This window comes from Orcinus orca, chromosome 1 (assembly GCF_937001465.1).
Source record: "Orcinus orca chromosome 1, mOrcOrc1.1, whole genome shotgun sequence".
NCBI classification, from domain to species: Eukaryota; Metazoa; Chordata; class Mammalia; order Artiodactyla; family Delphinidae; genus Orcinus; species Orcinus orca.
In genome coordinates, this window is record NC_064559.1 from 153868520 (window position 1) to 153892099 (window position 23580).

The window sequence follows — 23580 nt, forward strand, 5'->3', positions numbered from 1 at the left end:
CACCCACATGTAAAAGGCAGGGAGAAACTGAATCTCATAATGTGCCTAAAAGTTGATGGCTGATAAATGACAGAATTAAGAGTTATTTCCACGTCTTTTAAAAATTCCTAACATCTCTGCTCCTTTGCTCTAAGTCACAGGGTTTGATTCATTTATTCATTCATTCAACATTTGTTCAAGTGCCTAACACCCATGCCAGACTTAGAAAACAAGGATTGAAAAAACCAACAAATCTCTTTCCTTATAGAACTTACATTCTAGTGAATGGAGACAGATAACAATTAAATATGAAACATGTACAAAGGTGACAATGCTAGAAGAAAATACAGTGAAGTAGAGCAGGGGTCCCCAGCCCCTGGGGAACCGGGTCACACAGCAGGAGGTGAGCAGCAGGCGAGCGAGCGAAGCTTCCTCTGTATTTACAGCCGCTCCCCATCACTGGCATTACCGCCTGAGCGCCGCCTCCTGTTAGATCAGTGGCGGCATTAGATTCTCATAGGAGCGCAAACCCTACTGTGAACTGCGCATGCGAGGGATCTAGGTTGCACGCTCCTTATGAGAATCTAATGCCTGATGATCTGAGGTGGAGCTGAGGCAGTGATGCTAGCACTGGGGAGTGTCTGCAAATACAGATTATCATTAGCAGAGAGGTTTGACTGCACAGAGACCATAATAAACCAATTGCTTGCAGACTCATATCAAAACCCCATCGGTGAGCGGCAAGTGAAAACAAGCTCAGGGCTCCCACTGATTCTGCATTATGGTGAGCTGTATAATTATTTCATTATTTATTACAATGTAATAATAATAGAAATAAAGTGCACAATAAATGTAATGCACTTGAATCATCCTGAAACCATCCCCGCCCCCGCCAGTCCATGGAAAAATTGTCTTCCACGAAGCCAGTCCCTTGTGCCAAAAAAGTTTGGGCACCACTGAAGTAGAGGACTGTAGGGCTGAGTGTGTGTGCACTAATTAAGGAAGCTGATTGGGAAGGTGGTCTGATAAGCTGACCCTGGAGTAGACCTGAAGGAGTGAGAAGTGAGTCATGTGGATATCTGAGGGAAGAGTGTTTCAGGCAGAGGGAATCACCAAGTACAAAGGTCCCAAGGTAGGAGCATGCTGATTTTGTCAGAGGAATATCAGAGATATTGTGGCTGGATGGAGTGAGGTGGGTGGGGGGGTAGTGGTGGGATATGAAATGAAAGAAGCATGGGGGAGGTAGGTTTATTCAGGGCTTCCTAGGTGATGGTTAGCTCTTCAAATTTTACTCTAAGATGGGAAGCCAGTGAGGTAATATGATCTTAAGTTTTTACAGAGATCACTCTGCTGGGGGGCAAGGGGAAAGCATGAGACGATTCACTAATCCAGGAGAGAGATGAGGGTGGCTTGCTTAGGATGGTAGTGGTACAGATGATGAGGGGTGGTCAGGTTCTGTATATATTTTAAAATAGGTTCGAAAGAAGCTGTTTATGAATGAATTTGAGTGTGAGAGACAGAGGGAGAGATGTCAAAGATAGCATCAAGATTTTGTTGTTATTTTTTAAACACCATAGAAAATCACCAGTGATTGCTAAAGTTTCAGCTCTTATAAGTAACCCTGAATTAGTCATTTTACCCCTCTCGCTTTAGTTTCTTCATTAGCAAATGTCTTTTGATTGGTCCAGAGGCAGCATCCCTTCCCTCCAACACCCCTTCCCTCCAGCATCTTTTCATGCCAACAAATTTAATTTGAGGGTGGTGTTTCCTCTTCCATTTCTAAGAGTTTCTCTTCCTCTTCATGCATCATTCTATTTCCCTCAGGTTTTCTTCTTCCTCACTTCCCTTTTCCCATTCAATCTGCCTCTTCCTGAGTCATCGAGAACTGAGGATACATCCTCACAATTTGGAAGAGAAGCATCCCCCTTCCCGGGGATTATGCTGGCCATGCATTCTCAATCCATCAAAGGCTAAAATTTTAGCATCTACAGTGGATTAGGTATCCTGGGAAGATAGCTCATGTCCTCAGGAATCAGTTGCTTCTCCTTGCATTAATATCTTGATTCATGTAGATCCCTTCAGAAGAAAGTAAGGGAAACAGAGTACTGCAGAAATGAATCTTAAATCTGATAAGTCTGGGTCTAGCTAAAAGCTTCATTTTCCAGTTTTGTCACTTGCCTCCCTCAAACCTATTCCCAGCACTCCTAAAGTATAAACACTTGACTGATTTGAAAGCTAGATAAATAGAAATTCTACTGGACAACGAGAAATTCTTCATATCTTCTCAGCACTGAATGGCTTATAGAGCATTCTCATATCCTTTGGACAGCACTATGAGAAGGAAGGGAAGGACAGAAATTATTTCCCCATTTCACTGGTGAGAAAATTGAAATTCAAATAACTATTATTGCCCAAGGAAACAACTGCTAAATGCAGGATCTACACTAACATCACTAGAATGTGGGTCTTCTGATTTCTAAACATAATGCTATTTCATAGTAATAGCTTCTATTTATTGAGCTCTGTATACCTAGTGTTCTGTGAACAGTTTTTATAAATTAGCTTATTCGATGTTTACAAATGCCTATGAAATGCATGTATTGACCTAATTTACAAATGAGGAAATTAATACTCAGAAAGCTTAAAAAAGTCAATTATACCTCAATAAAGCTGAAATTTTAAAAAATAATGAAGTTCCTATATTTACTTTTAAAAAAAAAGGTTAAATAAATTGTCCATCTGACACTCATAAGAGATTTAGCCAAGATCAACCTTGCCCCCATGGGTGGTGTTGTTTATCATATAAAGAAACTTAGTGGTTACAAATGGATTTCAATATAGTTGGCTACTTCATTCCTACAACACTTGCCTCTCCTAGGTTTCTTTTTTTCCTACAGTCATCACTTACGATCTTCCTCCTACCTCAAGGTCATGGCTTTTTGGTTTCCTCACTAATTCATTTTCCTCTACAATCATATTTTTATTTATTTATTTATTTATTTTGCGGTACGCGGGCCTCTCACTGTTGTGGCCCCTCCCGTTGCGGAGCACAGGCTCCGGACGCGCAGGCTCAGCGGCCATGGCTCACGGGCCTAGTCGCTCCACCGCATGCGGGATCCCCCCGGACCGGGGCGCGAACCCGCGTCCCATGCATTGGCAGGCGGACTCTCAACCACTGCACCACCAGGGAAACCCCTCTACAATCATCTTAATTTTGGATTCCCAAATGCAAATCTTGGGCTCTTTCTTCTTCCTTTCTCTATATGATTTTATCCATCTCCTTAGATTCAAATACAAATGAACTTCCGGAGACTCTCAAACTTCTGTCTCCAGCTTAGCAGTCTCCTCTAAGCTCTAGACTTGCCTCCATATCCAGCTGACATTTTGGCATATCTCCTTGCCTGTCTTGTTGACATCCCACACTTAACATTTCCAAAATGGAACATGTGATTCCCTCTTTACCCAACTCCTAAGCGGATCATATTGAAGTCTTCCCTTTGAAAGGGAAGAAAATGACCGAACCACCCAAATAGTTGCTAAAGCCAGAAGCCATGGTTCTTCCCTTTCCTCACTCTTCACAACCTATCAGCAAGTCCTACTGGCTCTGCTTTCCAAATATATCCTGAAACTCTACTCCCCTCTGTTTTAAGCCACCCTCCATTTTTACCTATGCCACCTCATAGGTGGCCCACTGCACCCACACTTGCCCCTCTCCCATCTGCCCTCTCTACAGTAACTTTTTTGGAAAATGTAAACCAGCTCATGTCATTCCCCTATTTCAAAGCCCTCAGTGACTTCCCATAGACTTAAGAAATCTTCAGACATCTAAAGGCTTATGTGATGTGGCTCCTGCCTTTCTCTCCCCGTCTTTCCTTCCTTATACACCAGTCATGCTGGCTTTCCAGTACTTAAAATTTTTCCAGCTCCGTCCCACCTTGGTACTCTTGCTGTTGGCTCTGTCTGAAAAGCTTCTCTCTTGACCCTTCACTTGGCTGGCTTTTTGGTCTCATCTTAAACATTGTCTCCTATGAGAAGCCTTCTCTAACTACTGCCATTAGTCTCTGTCACAGCACCATGCTTAACTTACTTCATCACACTTATCACAACCTGTAATTATTTATTTGTATATTTATTTGTCTAACTCTACTTGAGGGCAGAGTTTTGTCTATCTTATCATTGTCACAATACAGTGTCTGTACATAGGTGTTCCCAGTACAGAAAGCTTGGGAGATACTTACGAAATGAATGAAAGAATGAATGGATGAAACTCACTTTTAGTTATGCAGACTCCCATTTTCATAAATATGATGTCTTGGTTGTGTTTATCCTCTGTGTTCTGTGCTCTAAAAACTCAAGGAGGCATCCCAGTGATGAAGTAACATAGAAATGAGCTATGGTCAGGACCTAACTTCTATGAAATGAGAACAAAGAGGACAGGGCTTCCCTGGTGGCGCAGTGCTTAAGAATCCGCCTGCCAGTACAGGGGACATGGGTTCAAGCCCTTGTCTGGGAAGATCCCACATGCCGTGGAGCAACTAAACCCATGCGCCACAACTACTGAGCCTGCTCTCTACACCCCGTGAGCCACAACTACTGAGCCTGTGAGCCACAACTACTGAACCTTGTATGCCTAGAGCCTGTGCTCTGCAACAAGAGAAGCCGCCACAATGAGAAGGCCGCGCCCCGCAATGAGGAGTAGCCCCTGCTCGCCGCAACTAGAGAAAGCCTGTGTACAGAAACCAAGACCCAACACAGTCAAAAATAAATAAATAAAATAAATAAGTTTATTAAAAAAACTTATAAAAAATTATTAAAAAAAAAAAAAAGAACAAAGAGGACAAACTATATTGACCCAAAAGAATCCAGGCCGTTAAGCCAGGTTAAGCCAGAATTTTTTGGCTGTTTCATTTCCTTAGGTACATAACAGACTGGAATTTCTGAGAAGTCACCCAAAGTATGACCATGTGTTACAAAACCCATTTCACTTAGCCCTTAAGTACATGTCATGCTCTATTTCAATATCAGCCAGAATTCTCATCAGCATTTACAGGGTTGGAGGCCATATCTAACCCAGGCCTTAATCTTTGTCACTAAAAGTAGGCAAATATATAATCATAATAACTATTTGTCTTATTTTAAGAGCCTACGTATGGTAATGACAAGTACTCCCAGGTACTAGGTGCTCTGTGTTTTCTTTCTACTTAATCTTTGCAACAAACCTATAAGGAAAATTTTTTGCCCAACTAATAGTTGAAGAATCTGAGGCTCAGAGAAGTGACATTACTTGCTCTTATGTCAGGCTTATAAGCTGGTAAGAGGTAACGCAGAGATTAAACTCAAGTTTTCTGATTCCAAAGTGAACATTATTTAAACTACATTGCCTTTTGAAAAAAAAATCACACCAGTATCTTTTTAATAAATTATTTAAATCACTAAGTATACCATATTTTCTGATCAACTAATGAAATGTGGTTCTCTTTAAGAGGCAATCTGTGTAAGCTCTCTGGCTCTCCATTATATCTCTAGGGTGAATCCTATCAGTGACTCTGTCACAGAGAATAATCTTAATTTGCCTTCTCTGAGTAAACAGTTGGCTCACAGATAATAGTGATTCCTCTACCTGAAGTCTCCTCAAAGAGGAAATGAATTCATTTCAGTAACGATCTGTGGAACCCTTGGATTTCATGAAGTTGCGGATGAGGTTCTTACAAAGAGAAGAAAATGGCGCCATTATTCCATTGTTTATTTTCTATTTTGGGGCTTTAACTTAAATTTTCATTTGAAGTTTGAAAACCACTGCCCTTGAGAAAGAGAAAAAAAAAAAGAAGGAAGGAAGGATGGGAAGGAGGAAAGGGGGGAGGGAGGAAGGAAGGAAAAGGGAAGGGAAGAAAAGAAGAAAGGGAAGAGTCTTCTTTTTCTTGGAATGGCACTACAATTAAGGTATCCTGACACCCTATCTGACTGGAAGAGAGGGAGAGATGGAAGACCAAGGGTAGAGTCTTCTTACGAAGGAAGGTAAAAATAGGTGTGTTCCAGCCCCAGAAAGAAAAGTTAGATTGAATGAGAGTATAAACTCCTTCAGCTAGAACATCTAACACAGATGTGAGGAAATAAGAACAACCTGATTTAGCTAGAGAGAGTCAAAGAATAAATTCTATGACATAAACAGTCCCCCACTTCTGTAAAGAATTCCTAAAAAACAACAGGCACTAAAGTTATCTGGGTAAAAGTTCAGCACGAAGTCACGCAAACAATGTGAGAGGTGTTCTACCCCCAGGAAGTTAAATGTATTATAAAACTCCTAATTACACTTTAGATGATCTACCACCAGCATGTCTTACATATTCTTAGATTTAGTTTTTCTTCTGTAATTAAACACACAGTTGTCCGCCTGAAATCCAATGGATGACTACTTGAGACTCAGTATATCTAATGATTTTTCATATTCCATTTTGTTACAAGAAGCATCATTTTCAGAATGGAAGTTCTCCTCTGCTATACCGATTAATGTTGGTGTGATCCAGAAAGGGGGGAGTAGGAAGCCTACTGCTCTTCTCTAACCACACGTTCTCTCCAGGTAAATACCTGTAGTCCCATGGCTTTAAATAATATCCATGTGCCACTGCCTCTTAAAGCTTCATCGCCAACTCTGATCTTTCACCAAAACACCCGTACTGATATGTCTAACATCTCCAATAAGATGTATAGGAGGTATAGGAACTTCCCTGGCTGTCCAGTGGTTAAGACTTCACCTTCCAATGCAGGGGGTGCAGGTTCGATCCCTGGTCTGGGAGCTAAGATCCCACATGCCTTGCGGCCAAAAAACCAAAACATAAAACAGAAGCAATATTGTAACAAATTCAGTAAAGACTTTAAAAATGGTCCACATCAAAAAAAAAAAATCTTAAAAAAAAAAAATCTTTAAAAAAAAGAGGTATAGGAGGTATAGATATCCTAAACTTGAAATACCCAAAACAATATTCCCATTCCCCAAAATGTAATCATCCCCCAATTTTTCATCTCAGCAAAGGTCTATACCACTCATTGCTAAAAATAAACAACCAAACAACTCTTGGAGTCATCCTTGCCTCCTTTCTCTTCTTCACGTTCCACATCCAATGTTGGCTTTACCTCCAAATTTTATAGTATTCATCCACTTTTCTCAATCTCTTCAGCTACCAAGCCAACATTATTTCTTCCTCTAGATGAAATACAACAGCTTCCTAACTGGTCTCCCTGCTGTTACTCTCACCCACCTTCATACAAACTTGCTCTCTAGACAGCAGTCAAAGTCAGTTTTCAAAATGTGAATTAAATGTTACTCTCCTGCGTACAACTTTTCCAAAGGTTTCCAATTATACTGAGAATAAAATCCAAACTGCTTACTATAATCTAGGACAGAGCTTTCCAAACCAAGCCATTACTAGGTTGTGAAACCAATGTACTGGGTAAGGATCAGCATTTTAAAATAAAACAAAATATCAAAGTTTATTGAAAGAACTCTTTCAGGAGCGTGTGTGTGATAGTGGACTGTAATATAAAATGTATTTCTTACTGTGGGTCACATTAAAAGAGTTTGAAAGCCATTGGCCTACGAGATCTTAAAGATCTGTTAGCTCACATCTCCTGCGTAACATACCACCCCATCCCCTGCTCATCCAAATACCTCAGCCCTTCTAGCAGCCTTATTGCGTCCTCAGAGAAGGCAAGCTTCTCCCCACCTCTGTCCCTGGCACTTGCCTGAATGCTCTACTTCCAATTATTCTTAGGGATGAATCCTTCTTACCATTCAAACCTCAGCTCAAATCTCACCTGCTTAGAAAGCCTTTCCCCCTCTAACTAATGTAAAGCAGTCCCTACCACTTCTCTATCACACCACCCTGGTTTATTTCCTTATGTGGCTAACCATGCTTTTGAATATTTATTTGTTTGTACACTGTCTTTCTCGGCATAATGCAGGGCCCTTAACTCTCCTGTTCACCACAGTTCCCCACACACTTATAACAGCCTCTCAATAAGTATTAGTTGACAGAATGTTGAATATTTCAGTTTTATGTGTGTTTTTATAAAATAGGGACACCTTATGATGAAATCCTTAAATAATTGTAATAACACTGCTAGGAAAACAATGATGCTGCTGCTGAAACTGAACAGTGACTGGTATGCAGGGCCCATGGGAGAGCCTGAAGGTTCGTTTGTCAGCTGATGGAGGAAAACCCAACTGTAGCGTATAAAAGGTAATTTCCGGGCACGCAAGGATAATTCAGATTGGTTGACACTGAGCATAGAAAAGTTAGAGACTTTGTCATAGTTTTTGTCTAGTGCCCTGTGGTTTCTGGCAACAAAAACCCTTAAAACCAAAATGTTCATCTTGAATTCCCTTCAATAGTGGAACCAGGAGCAAAAATCTGCCTCCAATGCCTTCAGTCCTGAATGAAAGAAGAGGGACCCAGGAAGGCAAGAAAAGAGTGGCAACTGCCAGGAAAGACAAGATGGGGGCAGGGTCAGAGTGGGAAGTGCCCTCGGGGAGCCAGGCCCACAAGTAGACTCCAGAGTCGGAGGGAAAGAGGCCCTGGTTCCCTTCACAGCCCCATCTAGCAAACTCCCCCAAGAGGGGATTAGGATTATCGCCTCTGTCTGTCTTTAATTCTTTCCAGGTGCCTGTCATAAAGGGGCTTGTGTGCTAAGCTGAGGAGTTTGAACTTTCTGGGGAACCTTTGAGGAGTCTAAGCAAGGGGATGGCCCATTGCGGTGTCTCAGAGAGATTCCCCCTGGCTGCAGGGGGGAGAGGGCTGCTGTCTGCATGCTTGGAAGCGGGAAGCTCTGCAGCAGACGCACCTGATGAGAAGCAGTGAGCGTCTAAACGAAAACGAGGTGTGTGGGACCCAGAGGCTGTGCAGAGGGAATCTGACTCCACCTGCCTACTAGTTAGCGCCCCCAGTCCGTGACCCCAAGCCGGTTAGGAACTCCAAAGCCTTTTTTTCCTCCTTGTAAAATGAAACCGGAGACTGGCATCTCCTTCAGAGATTACTTTGAGGATTGCCTAAGATCATGCGTATAAACTCTAAGTGCCTGACACATAGTAAGTGCTCAATAAATGTCAGCTGTTACTTTTTTTAGGCGGGCACTAGCATTGTCTTTTAGCACGGTGGGAGACGCTGAAGCGGACAGAGACAGACAGACCCCACATCCAGCAAATCATAACTCACGTTGGACGGTCACAATGCCTTGAACACACGTTCTTGCCAGAGATGAACCTGGAGCTACAAGGGAAAAATAAACAGCATTTTATTCGTAAAAGCAGTGGACTTAGACTGAAAACAGCAATGCAGGAGAATGAAAACCGAGTTAAAGCTCGACCTCATTGGGGTGAGCGTGGGACTGAGGCGGGAGAGGTACCGTTCAGGCCTGGCCCGCTTAGAATCCGGGCTCCTTTCCCTTCGCCTCCGGCTCCTCCTTTCGGAGACAAGGCTCCCGCCTTAAGCGAGCGGGATAGGCGGCAGCTATCCAGGCCCACAAAAGGTCGGGGGTTGAGGGCCCCTCGGCACAGGTTTTGTCTGCAAACCCAGTTTCCGAGGTGCCTAAAAGTGTACAAATAGTGAAGCCAGGCCCAGGCGAGCCAATTCATTACCTCGTCTCCGCGCTGCATGCTGATTATCTGCTCTCCATATCACCTCTCCTCAGGGGGCTCAAAGGAATCAGCAAATCCCCCGCATCAGAGCTACGAATCCCCAGCACAGCCCATTCACACACAGCGGGGCGGCTGGGGATTAATTGGAGGGGGGATGTTGTGAATTCCAGAGAGTTCTTTCTCTTTGCCTCACAGCCGGTGGCCGGGGATATTGCTACATGAAAGCTTCCCTGTCAGTAGCAATCATCATTGCCCCGGCTGCTACATTCCAGAGAATGAATTGGCCTCATTTGGTAACTCAACTGGAGAGGGGGCTGGGGAGGGGGTCATTCCTCAGGGGTCCCCATTTGTGGTCCCCACTTCTCGCTCCATAAGTGGTTTGCAAAGCCAAACAGAAACCCCCAGGGCTCAGCTTTCTTTTCCTGTTTCCTTACTTTAGTGATGCTTGGTACGGAGTGAAGCCAGGAAGGGTGGGAAAGGGCGGGACCTGGGTTAGGGCCCGGGCAGGAAATTAGTTGGGGCAAAGCCGCTGCGGAGGAGAGAAGCAGGCCAATAGACCCCCAGGGTTTCTCTGATTGCTTTGATGCGAGGCCGACTTCCCCCTCCCATCCCCGGGCTTCTCGGCGGGAGGCCTGCGGGCTCTCCCCCAACCTCGCACCGAATGGCGCCCGGGCCTGGAAGCCAAAGGAGCCCAAACCCCGCCGCGCCCAGAGGCAGGGCTGCTCCAGCAAGGCAGGTAACATGAAATGTAAGCCTCAGACGTTTTCTTCGAGGAAGCAGTTTCTGGGAGCCCCGAGAAAGGAGAAGGATTTCATCTCTGAGGTCGGCCGACTGAAACCTTTCGCTAATTCTTTACCTTTTTAAATGCAAGATTGCCCGACTGCCTTCCCCTCCCCCGCACCTTCTGAGCATTTCTCTCCGATCCTCCTAAACCCTCCCGCTGCCTTTTTGCAGAATTCCCTGAAACTCCCACCAAGTCGACAGTTCAGAGAATGTACCCTGGGGAATCCACGAGTCTGGGCCTCTGCATGCCGCCGTAAGAGGTGCCTGAACTGAGGGTCCTCAGGGGCTGAATCCCCCGCCGGGCTCTGCTCAGCCACTCTGGGGCTGTGTGGTGTGGGGCAACTCGCTGGGCTCCCTCTGCCTCACTTAGTGCATCCATAAGACATATGATAATAACTGCTCTGCCTCCCTAATGACTGTGTAGGGATTAACAGAAGAAGAGATTAAAACGCGTTTTGTGATTTGCAAAGCGCTCAGCATAAGGTATGATTATTATTCAGTTCTCTCATTGGGCTCAGTATTGGGTGTACTCGTGATCTTTATAAAAACCTCATTCTGCATTTATCTACCTCTGTCAGGAGAGTCCTGGTGACGTATGCCCAGGGAGGGACAGAGATAAAAAGATAGGCCAATATACACAAAGGAAAAACAAAACAAAAAGCAGGAGTGTTAGTGTAATTTTCAAAAATAAAAACAGAGTGATATCCCTGCAGCATTTCAAATTACGGACGCCCGGAAGGTGACTCTCGCCCTGTGGGCATTATTCTAGGCCAATAGTCTATCTGCTGGGGATTCTTTGGCGTGGCAGCAGGCAAGCATTGGCCTGCAAAGCAGAAGACTGTGTAGTATTGAGCAAGTCATTTCCTCTCTCCAGGCCTCAGTTTCCCCTTCTCTAAAATATGTGAATAGGACTGGATTTCCTTAAAATCTTTTCCAATCTGTCTGTTTTATGATTCTTTGTATGCCTTGATAAGGATTTAGCAACAGTTGGGGCTCCAGTGTCATTTCATACTTGCTAGAACATCACAGAGTTTTACTAATCTTCATCCTGGGATGAAGGACTAAGTGAGCAAACAATCCAAAATCATGCCAGCCACTTAGGGACCCTTAAGTCTACTTAATCATAATGAGAATTTTTCAACATTTGGAAATTAATATGGGAAGAAGCATGACATCATGCCTTAGAACATTCCAGTGCAACTGGCACAGGATCTTATTGCAATTGGCACAGTTTCCCCACCCCAAATGCTTTACTACTAAAAGTGCCTGCTTCACTTAGTAACTCCACTCTAAAAACTGACACCTGAAAACCACAACGTTGGTGTTGCAAGAATCCTAAAGACCACAAGTTCAGCATTCCATTTCACCTTTCTGTCTGCTAAATCTGAACTCTCATCTTGAGTTCCCCAACCAGGGTCTTTATCTCCCAGCTGCACTCATCTGCCTTAGAGAGATGGATTTCTTTTCTTCCCAGCTTCTGTCAGCTGGCTTGTCTGTCCTCAGTGGGAGACTTCAGGTTCAACGCTCTGTCTGGGGAGTTCATATACAGCCTTGACTATTATTCTGATAGATCGTTTTAATTCTCCCCACTTTGATCATGTCAGTTTCCACAACAAACAAGCCTCACCAGAAGCATTCCTGGGCTCACAAAGGCAAACATGCTTGGCTTTGCCTCACACACCAGAGGCCAGAATTCTTTGGTTTTGGCTTCAAGGCTATTTTAACCCTTGGTTACATAAGTTTCCCAGTTAACGCGTTTAACCTTCACTTCCTGCAACCAAAGGCGTGTTAGCCTCCTTCAGAGAAATGCAATGATTTCCAGCCTTTAATTAAGTAAGGATCCAAGTGGCAGATGCAGTTCACACACACTGGAGCCAAGCCCTGGCTACGAAGATTCTTTTGCTCCAAATGCTCTGCAGTTCACTAAGAGTAACTTCAGCTAATAAAAATAACTCTGTCTATTGAGTGCCAGGAGCCATTTCAAACCACTTAAAATATTATCTCATTTAAGATAGGCAAAATGTTAATGTGAAATGGGGATTATGTTGACTTCATAAGTGAAGAAACCGAGGAGATAGAAGCTAAGAGGTCTGTCTAAGATTATACAGCTAGCCCAGGATGGCGCAGGGGTTTTAACCTAGATTTGTCTGACTTCAGGGGAGGCTCTAACACTGAAATGTTAAATGTTAGACATCAGCACTCATTCATGCTGTAGCAGAAAGAGCTCTTGATTGAGAGTTAGGAGGCCAGAGTTAAAGTCTCTGACTGTGGCCATCTCAAGCAAGTCAATTTTCTCCGTGCTTTGATTTCCCTAACTGTAAATTGAGGACAGAATTAAATCAGTTTTTTCCCAAACCTCCATCATGCACTTTATTACTTATACCATTCATACTATTATTTAATAACTTTTTTCTTTAAATCCAAATGTTTTAAAATTAAACGTTATTAAATTAAAAACCGAAATGTCGTGCTCTAAGTAGATGGTAGTAATAAAAATAAGATGATAAAAAATATACCGTTAAATTCTAGCTGGATACTGTTGCTGGCCTAAGGCTCTAAGACTCCTTAGGCTAACCTTATGTTAAATTGGAAAATATGCAAGCTGGTTAAAGACACTGCAAGTTAGTTAAGTTATATGGAGGACATACTAACAGTCAAGCTAAGACTTGGCCTCAATGTAACCACGTGGAAAGAGAAACCAACAAGAGACAACTTTCTCACTCCCTTTACTCAATGTTACTTAATGTTTGGCTGTGTATTACCTAAAATATTTTTTGCGTACAACCAGTGGTCCCCATCTCATATTTGACCAGATGATGTTGTGGGTTTCTCTTTTAGCATTTCTAGCTCTAAAATACTTCGATGCTAATGAGGAAAGTTATATTAATTACTGGTAAATTTGAAACTTAGTATTAGCACCTAGTGAGTATTTCTTGATAGGGAGGGAATTTGACAGTAAAAAAATCACTGTTATCAATTTCTTTGAACAGCAAAATACAATAAAGAAAGACTCTTCTCTGGGAAGTCTGGGAAGGACTTCCAACCCTTTAGCCAGGTAATAATTTTTCATATTTACCATGGTGTGTACAGTAGGTTTTCAAAGTGTGGTTGAATGCCCTGGGGAAAACCAATACCCATTCGGGTCAAAACTATTTTCATAATAATACTAAGATGTTCATGCTTTTTTTACTCAGTTTTCCAGAGGCTACATGAAGTGAGATACTGCAACAGATGGAAAGCAGAAGTAGATATGAGAATCCAGCTGTCTTCCATTGACACAGACATTAAGGAGATTTGCAAAATGTTAAACAATGTCACTCTTCTCACTAATTTTTTTTTAACATGGGTAAATCTATTTTTCCATAAAAATTAAGTTATTTATGTTAACATACAATGAATTCGTTATTTTAAAATAAATATTTTTAAAATATCTCGATTTACCTTCTTATATGGTAAATATGGTTGATATAATCCACATTAAAAAATCTTGATCCACCAGAGGGCAGACAGCAGAAGCAAGAAGAACTACAATCCTGCAGCCTGTAGAACAAAAACCACATTCACAGAAAGATAGACAAAATGAAAAAGCAGAGGACTATGTACCAGATGAAGGAACAAGATAAAACCCCAGAAAAACAACTTAATGAAGTGGAGATAGGCAACCTTTCAGAAAAAGAATTCAGAATAATGATAGTGAGGATGATCCAGGACCTCAGAAAAAGAATGGAGGCAATGATCGAGAAGATGCAAGAAATGTTTAACAAAGATCTAGAAGAATTAAAGAACAAACAACAAGAAGAATTAAAGAACAAGCAAACAGAGATGAACAATATAATAACTGAAATAAAAAATACACTAGAAGGAACCAGTAATCAGAGAAGATAAAGAAATAAAAGGAATACAAATTGGAAAAGAAGAAGTAAAACTGTCACTGTTTGCAGATGACATGATACTATACATAGAGAATCCTAAGGATGCCACCAGAAAACTATTAGAGCTAATCAATGAATTAGGTAAAGTTGCAGGATACAAAATTAATGCACAGAAATCTCTTGCATTCCAATACACTAATGATGAAAAATCTGAAAGAGAGATTAGGGAAACACTCTCATTTGCCATTGCAACAAAAAGAATAAAATACCTAGGAATAAACCTACCTAGGGAGACAATAGACCTGTATGCAGAAAACTATAAGACACTGATGAAAGAAATTAAAGATGATACCAACAGATGGTTGAGATATACCATGTTCTTGGATTGGAAGAATCAATATTGTGAAAATGACTATACTACCCAAAGCAATCTGCACATTCAATGCAATCCCTATCAAATTACCAATGGTGTTTTTTACAGAGCTAGAGCAAAAAATCTTAAAATTTGTATGGAGACACAAAAGATCCTGAATAGCCAAAGCCGTCTTGAGGGAAAAAAATGGAGCTGGAGAAATCAGACTCCCTGACTTCAGAGGATAGTACAAAGCTACAGTAATCAAGACAATATGGTACTGGCACAAAAACAGAAATATAGGTCAATGGAACAGGGTAGAAAGCCCAGAGATAAACCCACGCACCTATGGTCAACTAATCTATGACAAAGGAGGCAAGGATATACAATGGAGAAAAGACAGTCTCTTCAATAAGTGGTGCTGGGAAAACTGGAAAGCTACATGTAAAAGAATGAGATGAGAACACTCCCTAACACCATAATAAGAATAAACTCAAAATGGATTAGAGACCTAAATGTAAAACCGGGCACTATAAAACTCTTAGAGGAAAACATAGGAAGAACACTCTTTGACATAAATCACAGCAAGATCTTTGTTGGTCCACCTCCTAGAGTAATGGAAATAAAAACAAAAATAGGGCTTCCCTTGTGGCGCAGTGGTTGAGGGTCCGCCTGCCGACGCAGGGGACACAGGTTCGTGCCCCGGTCAGGGAAGATCCCACATGCCACAGAGCGGCTAGGCCCGTGAGCCATGGCTGCTGAGCCTGCGCGTCCGGAGCCTGTGTTCTACAATGGGAGAGGCCACAACAGTGAGAGGCCCGTGTACCACAAAAAAAAAAAAAAAAAAAGAAACAAAAAACACAAATGGGACCTAATGAAACTTAAAAGCTTTTGCACAGCAAAGGAAACTATAAACAAGACGAAAAGGCAACCCTCAGAATGGGAGAAAATATTTGCAAATGAATCATCAAAGGATTAATCTCCAAAATATATAAACAGCTCATACCACTCAGTATTAAGAAAACAAACAACCCAATCAAAAAATGGGCAGAAGACCTAAATAGACATTTCTCCAAAGAAGACATACAGATGGCCAAGAAGCACATGAAAAGCTGCTCAACATCACTAATTATTAGAGAAATGCAAATCAAAACTACAGTGAGGTATCACCTCACACCAGTTAGAATGGGCATCATCAGAAAATCGACACACAACAAATGCTGGAGAGGGTGTGGAGAAAAGGAACCCTCTTGCACTGTTGGTGGGAATGTAAATTGATACAGCCACTATGGAAAACAGTATGGAGGTTCCTTAAAGAACTAAAACTAGAATTACCATGTGACCCAGCAATTCCTCTACTGGGCATATACCCAGAGAAAACCATAATTCAGAAAGACACATGCACCCCAGTGTTCATTGCAGCACTATTTACAATAGCCAGGTCATGGAAGCAACCTAAATTCCCATCGACAGACGAATGGATAAAGAAGATGTGGTACATATGTACAATGGAATATTACTCTGCCATAAAAAGGAACGAAATTGGTTCATTTGTAGAGACGTGGATGCATCTAGAGACTGTCATACAGAGTGAAGTTAGTCAGAAAGAGAAAAACAAATATCGTATATTAACGCATATATATGGAACCTAGAAAATTGTACAGATGAACCGGTTTGCAGAGCAGAAATTGAGACACAGAAGTAGAGAAAAAACGTATGGACACTAAGGGGCGAAGCCATGGGGATGGGGGTGGGGGTGTGATGAATTGGGAGGTTGGAATTCACATGTATACACTGATGTGTATGAATTGGATGACTAATAAGAAAAATAAATAAATAAAAAATAAACATTAAAAAAATCTCTTTTGCTCCTCAATAATTCTTAAGAGTATAAAGATGTTCTTCAGCCTAAATGTTTGAGAATGTCTAAGGTCATTACAAACAGCAGGTCTAGAGTACATCAGCTGGATTATGAAGTGAGTGAAGTCAAAAGTAGTTCATCACAGAACTACCTATAAGGGGGAGGAGGAGGAGAAAAGTACAGTTAGCAATAATTAATTATTATGGTTAGTAATAATGAAGTTAGATTTTCTGAAGTGATCATCAACTCAGTGACATCATTTGTGATTGTGACAAAGGAAAATTAAGAAGAAATGTAACCAGAAAATGTTTACATTTTATATATTAAAAAACAGAAGCAGAACTTTGAGTTCCAAACTTTGTGACTGCAGCAACATAAAACATGTCTGCTCTCGCGCAGGCCTAGAATTGAATGTGGAAAATGAAGACTTTTCTGGGAAGTTGGCATAGGAAAATTTATTCTTTCACAAATTATTTTTAATGGTGTCCCCAGTTGGCATATATAATCACTGTACAGTGGTAGTTAGTTTAATGTCTTGTGTAGTCAAGAGACTGCTGAAAGGTTGGGATACCACAGAGATGGTTCTCTGGTCACACACTTGATTAAATCAACAAGTTGGGCCAATGTAGCTTAGCTACTTTACTAACTGAATCCCATGAACTATATGGCCATATATATATATATTTTTTTAAAGGGCTGGAGAGCACCCGCGGGTCTCGAACCACTCTCGGAAATGTGGTTGAACCATGATGAAGTATGGCCATAAATTGATTGTGATTATCAGCCGAGACCATGGCCGAAAAAATATAATTGTCGGGTTTCCCTGGTGGCGCAGTGGTTGAGAGTCCGCCTGCCGATGCAGGGGACATGGGTTCGTGCCCCGGTCCGGGAAGGTCCCATGTGCCGCGGAGTGGCTGGGCCCGTGAGCCATGGCTGCTGAGCCTGGGCGTCCAGAGCCTGTACTCCGCAACGGAAGAGGCCACGGCAGTGAGAGGCCCGCATACCGCGAACAAAACAAAACTAAAGAACAACAACAAATATATATATATATATATATATATATATATATATATATATATATATAAAATTGTCAATTTGTGTGTTTCACGTAGATAAGGCCAAAGTGTATTTGCACCTACACTAAATGCCTCACTCTCATTTTGATTCTGGGAGCTCAATTTACAAAGAGAATTAACATTTCTCTTTATTTTAAGTGGTTTCTATGGATACCTTCTATGAAGCATTTCATTCACATCTATCCAATTTAAGCTTCTCATTTTAATTTAAATACATTTTCCATTCCTTCAGAATCTGTATATGATATCCACAGTTCATTTTCTGAAAATAACCTATGCAAAGCATTTATGCACATAAAATTTTAAATTAATATGTTTAAGAGTTAAAAACGAGAAACTCCTATAATACAGAAATGCATAATCTCAGAGTTAGAAGTCTATTTTCATCTGCCTCATACTCACTGAAAATCTGAACTGATTTTCTGATTTCAATTTTTTGGTCATTATTCAGTGCTTTTTGGTCCCTTTCGTAATCTTTTTTATTGTTGTTGCAGTTTTCTTACTTAGCAGAGTTGGGATTAAAACTTTTTAGGTTCTAGTGCCATTAAAATTCAATAAGGTTTCTACTTAGTGTAGAAAAATGGAAAAAAAAAAGGTTTTAAATGACTACAACCTCAGATATATAATATTGCCAGTATTCCCTAATCTAATGAGCACTTATACTGTTAATTTCCTTTTTTCCAAGAAAAACTATTATATATAAACTCTTGTTAGAGGAGAGGTCTGATGTCATCTCCAGCTACAAATCTTTTTTTTAATCTATTATGCAGACTTTATATACCCCAGCCTAGAAACTAAGATCTTCCACATTTTGATTCCAGACTTCTGCCACTTCTATCCACCACCTCTCCCTGCACAGACCTACTATGCCACAAATAGGCCTACTGAGTTCTCCAGGGGGTTGGTCCCCTTGCCAACCTCTGGCCTTTGTTCTCACCATTCTCCTTCCTGTGAAATGCCTCCTTCAGGACCCTCACTCTCTGTTAATTGAAATTTTATCCAGGCCGCCGAGGCATATGACCAACAACACTTCCCTTAGAAAGACTTTCCTGATCCTCCCAAACAGAGGTGACCACTTTGCTCTTAATGCCAAAGGACTCTCATTACTCAACAGGATACCTGTGTTTTTTGACTCATTTGTGCATTTGCTTTATCCTCTACTTCAAAATAAAAGCTCCTTTAATTTTTTTTTATTTTTAATAAGTAATGCATGCATACAATAATATACTAGTCAGAGAGCACCAACGGATATTCAAGGAAACATGCCTGCTTCTTACCCTCACCCAGTTCTCCCCACAGGCACCCAATGTTACCAGTTCCTTGTATCAATATATCTTCTCAGAGACAGTCTATGCGTGTGTGTGTGTGTGTGTGTGTGTGTGTGTGTGTGTGTACACAAATGGCAGCATATTTTCATGTTATTCTGCAGGGTGGACACATGATGTTGGGCAGTTTGTGCCTTATACAAGGGCACCCAGTGGAAAGGGCATGGACCGTGAAATTCAGCCCAGGCTTCTCCTGCAAGCTGTCTGCTCTGTGGCTTTCCTAAGTACATTCTAAAGAAAGAAGGCTGTCCTCAAATTTCCGCCAATGCTGCTTGGAGGCTATCAGTCATCCTACTGTGTATTTTTATTTCATTTTTAATTTTCACTTTATTGTGAAATATCTTTGTTGTTTCCTTCACTTTACACTCTTACAAGAAAGGACTTGCATTAAAAATTCATATTTAAACACTGTCATCAGGAAAAAATTAACTTGCAAAACCTGTTTTCAAGCACTGGCCTATTTCTTTCAAGACTTGCCAATTTACAAATCATCAGTGAAAATACTAAGTTGATATTATTGTTTTTAAATGAAATATCCATGAAAAGCTTTCAGAAATCATGAAAATATCAATTGTCATACTTATAATGATTATTATTCTTTTTAGAAGCAAGAATTTTAAGAATGTTTGCTAGATTAGGTTATTTGGAGTTTATTAAATCTAAAAAATTTTTAATCTAATAATTATACCTTTTTTCTTTTCTCCAAATGAGTCTAAGATATTTTTTTTTAAAAGGTACTGTGTTCATACCCTGAGGGCTCATTGGGTGTCAGTTGCAAATCATGTCAAAATCCAAGGCTCTTATAGTTCCAGAAAAAAATTTATCTTTAATTCTTCTCACTTCAGGGGTCCCCTTTTGATGTGTTGCTGCCCTCATTTTCCAATAGTTAAATCTAAACCTGTGTTTTTTCTTAGAAAATTCATCATTCTACTTTGGAGTCTGAGATTTGCAAGCCAAGACCATGGCTCCTTCCTGGATGTGAGAACCCAGGAATTCATTCTTCCATCCAACCACCTATTTGTATTTTATAAACCTATCTAGATTATAAGCCTTAGATGCATCCCTTTCAGAATTGTGTTTTAAATGGCTCTATCACTCTGCTTGGACATGTTACCTTTAGGTCAGAATCTCTGGAAGACAAAAAAGACATTTCCCCATGGCTTAAAAGATGAGAACATAAATATTTGTAATGCCATAGACATTTAGTACTTACTCCTGTTTTATGACCTTAAAAAAAACACTAAGCTTTTAGATTTTTAACATAAAAATCAAATAATATGCCATCATTTGCAAACTGAAGGACCTTTATGTCTATTCCTCACACTCAGTTCACCTCTGACCTCAGGCTCAGGGAAGAGTGAGCAAGATGATGATGATAAGGTGATGAACAGAAGAAGGAGAAGAAAAAACTATGAAATTAATGATCGGCCTTTTCAGGTCTCCAAATGCCAGGGAGCCAAAAGTATTGTCAAAACATCCTGCTTCTTTTAAGGTAAGATGTATTCCTGGCTTATTTTTCACAAAGCAGTAATAAGTATTAAGACATTATCACCTTTCTCTGCATTGAAGGGGCCCAGAATACTCTGCCGTAGCATAAAACATAATGTTGAGCTGATGGCATTTGAAAAGTCTTTTTTCCTTAATACTCTCATCTGCCTAAGAACAGAGCCTCCCAAAAGAACTCAAGAGAACTCAATTGCCATAAATTCGCTTCCTGGGAGCAACCAGGAAAGTCTGACTGTCATCACTGTCAAATAGAAATCAGCACCACACCTAAGCAGGCTGTCTTATCTCGTATCTATTCTCCTAAGGACTTATTTATCTTTCTTTAAAGTCATTTGTTTTCCAATAAGTACCCTTCCCCTCCTCCTCTTCCTGTATTAAAATAGTACATAAGCCCCAAATTTTAACTGTCTCCTAGAGTTACATTTTTTGTGTGTGAACTCCCATATGCCTTGTACTTAGGTGGATAAAAATCCGCCCTTTCTCTTGCTAATCTTTGTCAGTTTAATTTGTGTGCTCCCAGGGACTTAAGAGGGTAGAAGAAAAGTTTTTCCTCCCTGACAGTTTGGCAATGAGGATGGGATGGTTGGAACTTCCAGCTTGCTCCAGAGACTGAAGCTGAGACCTCAGGACCACTGATGAAGCTGGCAAGGGTAAGATTTCCTTACTAGTCTGTCTCTTGGATTTCTGCCTGGAGTCCAGTTGAACAAGAGTAAGAGCTTCTCTTTGTTTTTTCTAACTTTAGACTGGCAGAAGAAAACACTTGAAGGAACTAGTTTTGGGGCATTATGACTCTTGGGTGACTCTCAATTTCGACTACTCTTGACTATAGATCCTTTCCTTCACATGGGTCGCTACTATGTCCTGTTTGTCTCATTTTGTGTCCTGAGAGCTTGGCTTGTGTTTAGGGAGAGCGTGTTTGCTCTGAGAGTTTTCATCTGCCAGGGAGTGCAGATTGTTGGACCTGCATGTGCAGGCAGCCAACCATCAGTTTGGGGGCCCCAGGAATTTGTAGTCAGCTGAACAGAAATGCAGGAACCTGCGGTACAGCTGGCACCGTACTGACCACTGCCAGCTCTCAGAGGGTTCATCTGTCTTTCCTTATTGCCTTGCTAGTGCTGAGACTGCCTGTGGCAATGAGAGTCTTTACTTTCTTTCTCTTTGGCTATCTTTGGGGATGAATTTAAATCATGGGGTCTGCATCTTCTACACCGTTTTGGGGCTCGCCTTTTGCATCCATGGTTAAGTCATAAAAGGGCTTATTGGTTTTGAGTCACATTTTTCTGTGAACTCTCATATATACCTATGTGAATGAAAATCTGTCCTGTCTCATGCTAAGCTTTCTTTTTAATTCACAGTTTAATTCACAGACCTCCAACTACTGAACATAAGAGGATAGAAGAAAAGTTTTTCCTCCCTGACAGATCATCTCTTCCTAGTGAAATAATACCCTTTAAGATCCAGCTCAAACACTGCATTATAGAAAGTGTTCTCACCTTCTGACTTTCCAAGAAATTTGCTTATACTTCTTTTAGAGCATTTCTGCAGATATAATGATGTATGCATTTATATTACTCTCTCATATTCTTTTTTAAAAAATATTTATTTATTTATTTGGCTGCGTCGGGTCTTAGTTGCGGCATGCCAGATCATCGCTGAGGCACTCAGGATATTTTCATTGGGGTGTGCGGGCTTCTCTCTAGTTGTGGCATGCTGGTTTTCTCTCTCTAGTTGTGGCACGGGCTCCAGAGCACGCAGGCTCCCTAGTTGAGGCGCGCGAGCTCAGTAGTTGAGACACGTGGGCTTAATTGCCCTGTGGCAAGGGGGATCTTAATTCCCCCACCAGGGATCAAAGCCATGTCCCCTGCATTGGAAGGCAGATTCTTTACCACTGGACCACCAGAGAAGTCCCACTCTCTCATATTCTAATATATGGTTTTAAAGACAAAGACTGGATCTACCCTATCTTTGAATTCCCAGTACTACTAAGGACGGTATCTTGTGTATGTAATAAATATCAGTAGAAAGGAAAAAAGAAAACTTATCTAATGACCCCAGCATTATAAATCTGAATAGTTCCTCAGGTGGTCAGTTCTTAACTATTAGTCTTGGGCAAGTTCCCTCCCAATCTCAACCTTAGCTTCCTCCTTAGCAAATGAGAATCATAGCACCTATGTGGAAACATTCATTTTCATGATGGGCAGATGAGCTACCTCATTCAAGCACCTAGCAGAATGTCTAGGACATGAAAGATGCACTGCAAATTTAGTTCCTCTGCTCCCTCACACCTACCTGAACATACCTGTGAAGACTGAGGAACATAGCAGTCTTCACATCTGGATCCTATCTGAGTCTGCCACTGTCTCTCCCAGTCAGGTGAAAATTTCCCCAAATAAGAGTTTCTCCTTTCTATTGGGCTTTGCCTATTCAAACTAGAATAACAAAAAACACTAGACTAATTATCTGGAGACCTGGATACTTGTCCCAATCTATAGTCAATCTCACAGTTGTTTGGGGATAGTTGCTTAATTTCTAAGCCTTAGAGTCTTAATCTGTATAATACAGGTAATAACCCTCACCAGTCCTGTTTTTCACATCATGAATATTGTAAAGTAAAATGAGAAGTGAAAAAGATGGCTTCACGCTAGATAAATACAGGTATTATTAACTGACATTCAAATTTAGAGGGTATGGCTATAAGGAGTATTAAATGTGATGATTTGGAAACTCAAGAAGCCTGAAAAAAAATGCTGGGCAAAATCCCTTCGAGGGTCATACAGGGTCAAAACACCAGGACTTCTAGAAGCTGCCTAAGTCTTTTTCTAGGCCTACTGTTAGATTATCTTGTCAGGTAGTTCACTGTTTCCTGTGTCAGCTGACAGGGGGAGGTTTCAATGGTGCTGGTGGTGAGAGAGGATTGAGCTGGTAGCATTGGCCTTGAGAGAGGAGTGGGGACGAAAGAGGTGGCCACACAAGACAGCGGGCCAGCAAAGGGAGGGCTTTGGTGACGAGAACAGTGTCCCCATCACTCTGGGAATATTTGTGAATTTGTGTGAATCTGTTTGTCCATGCTTATGCGCACAGGAGAATTGCCCACAAGAAACCCACGCATCTATTCATTCATTCATCTGTTCATTTTAATCAAATTAAATGCACTTTTAAAAGTGCTCCAGGTACTGGGGGAAAAAAGATGAGTAA

The 23580-nt window shown here is 41.2% G+C and overlaps 2 long non-coding RNA genes across 2 annotated transcripts in view; one reads left to right on the top strand and one right to left on the bottom strand.

Moving 5' to 3' along the window:
- The window catches only part of LOC125961470 (uncharacterized), a 186349-nt gene extending 176323 nt beyond the window's left edge, over positions 1-10026 (bottom strand). The window contains exons 1-2 of the long non-coding RNA XR_007472217.1: positions 9611-10026; positions 9189-9242 (exon numbers count right to left, since the gene is read on the bottom strand). This is a non-coding gene — a long non-coding RNA (uncharacterized LOC125961470). The remainder of the gene's footprint in view (positions 1-9188; positions 9243-9610) is intronic.
- A 79-nt stretch (positions 10027-10105) lies between these two features.
- LOC125961475 (uncharacterized) lies at positions 10106-13830 on the top strand. Its single transcript, XR_007472223.1, has 3 exons — positions 10106-10876; positions 13384-13448; positions 13588-13830. It is a non-coding gene; the product is annotated as an uncharacterized LOC125961475 (long non-coding RNA).
- Positions 13831-23580: the final 9750 nt, after the last annotated feature.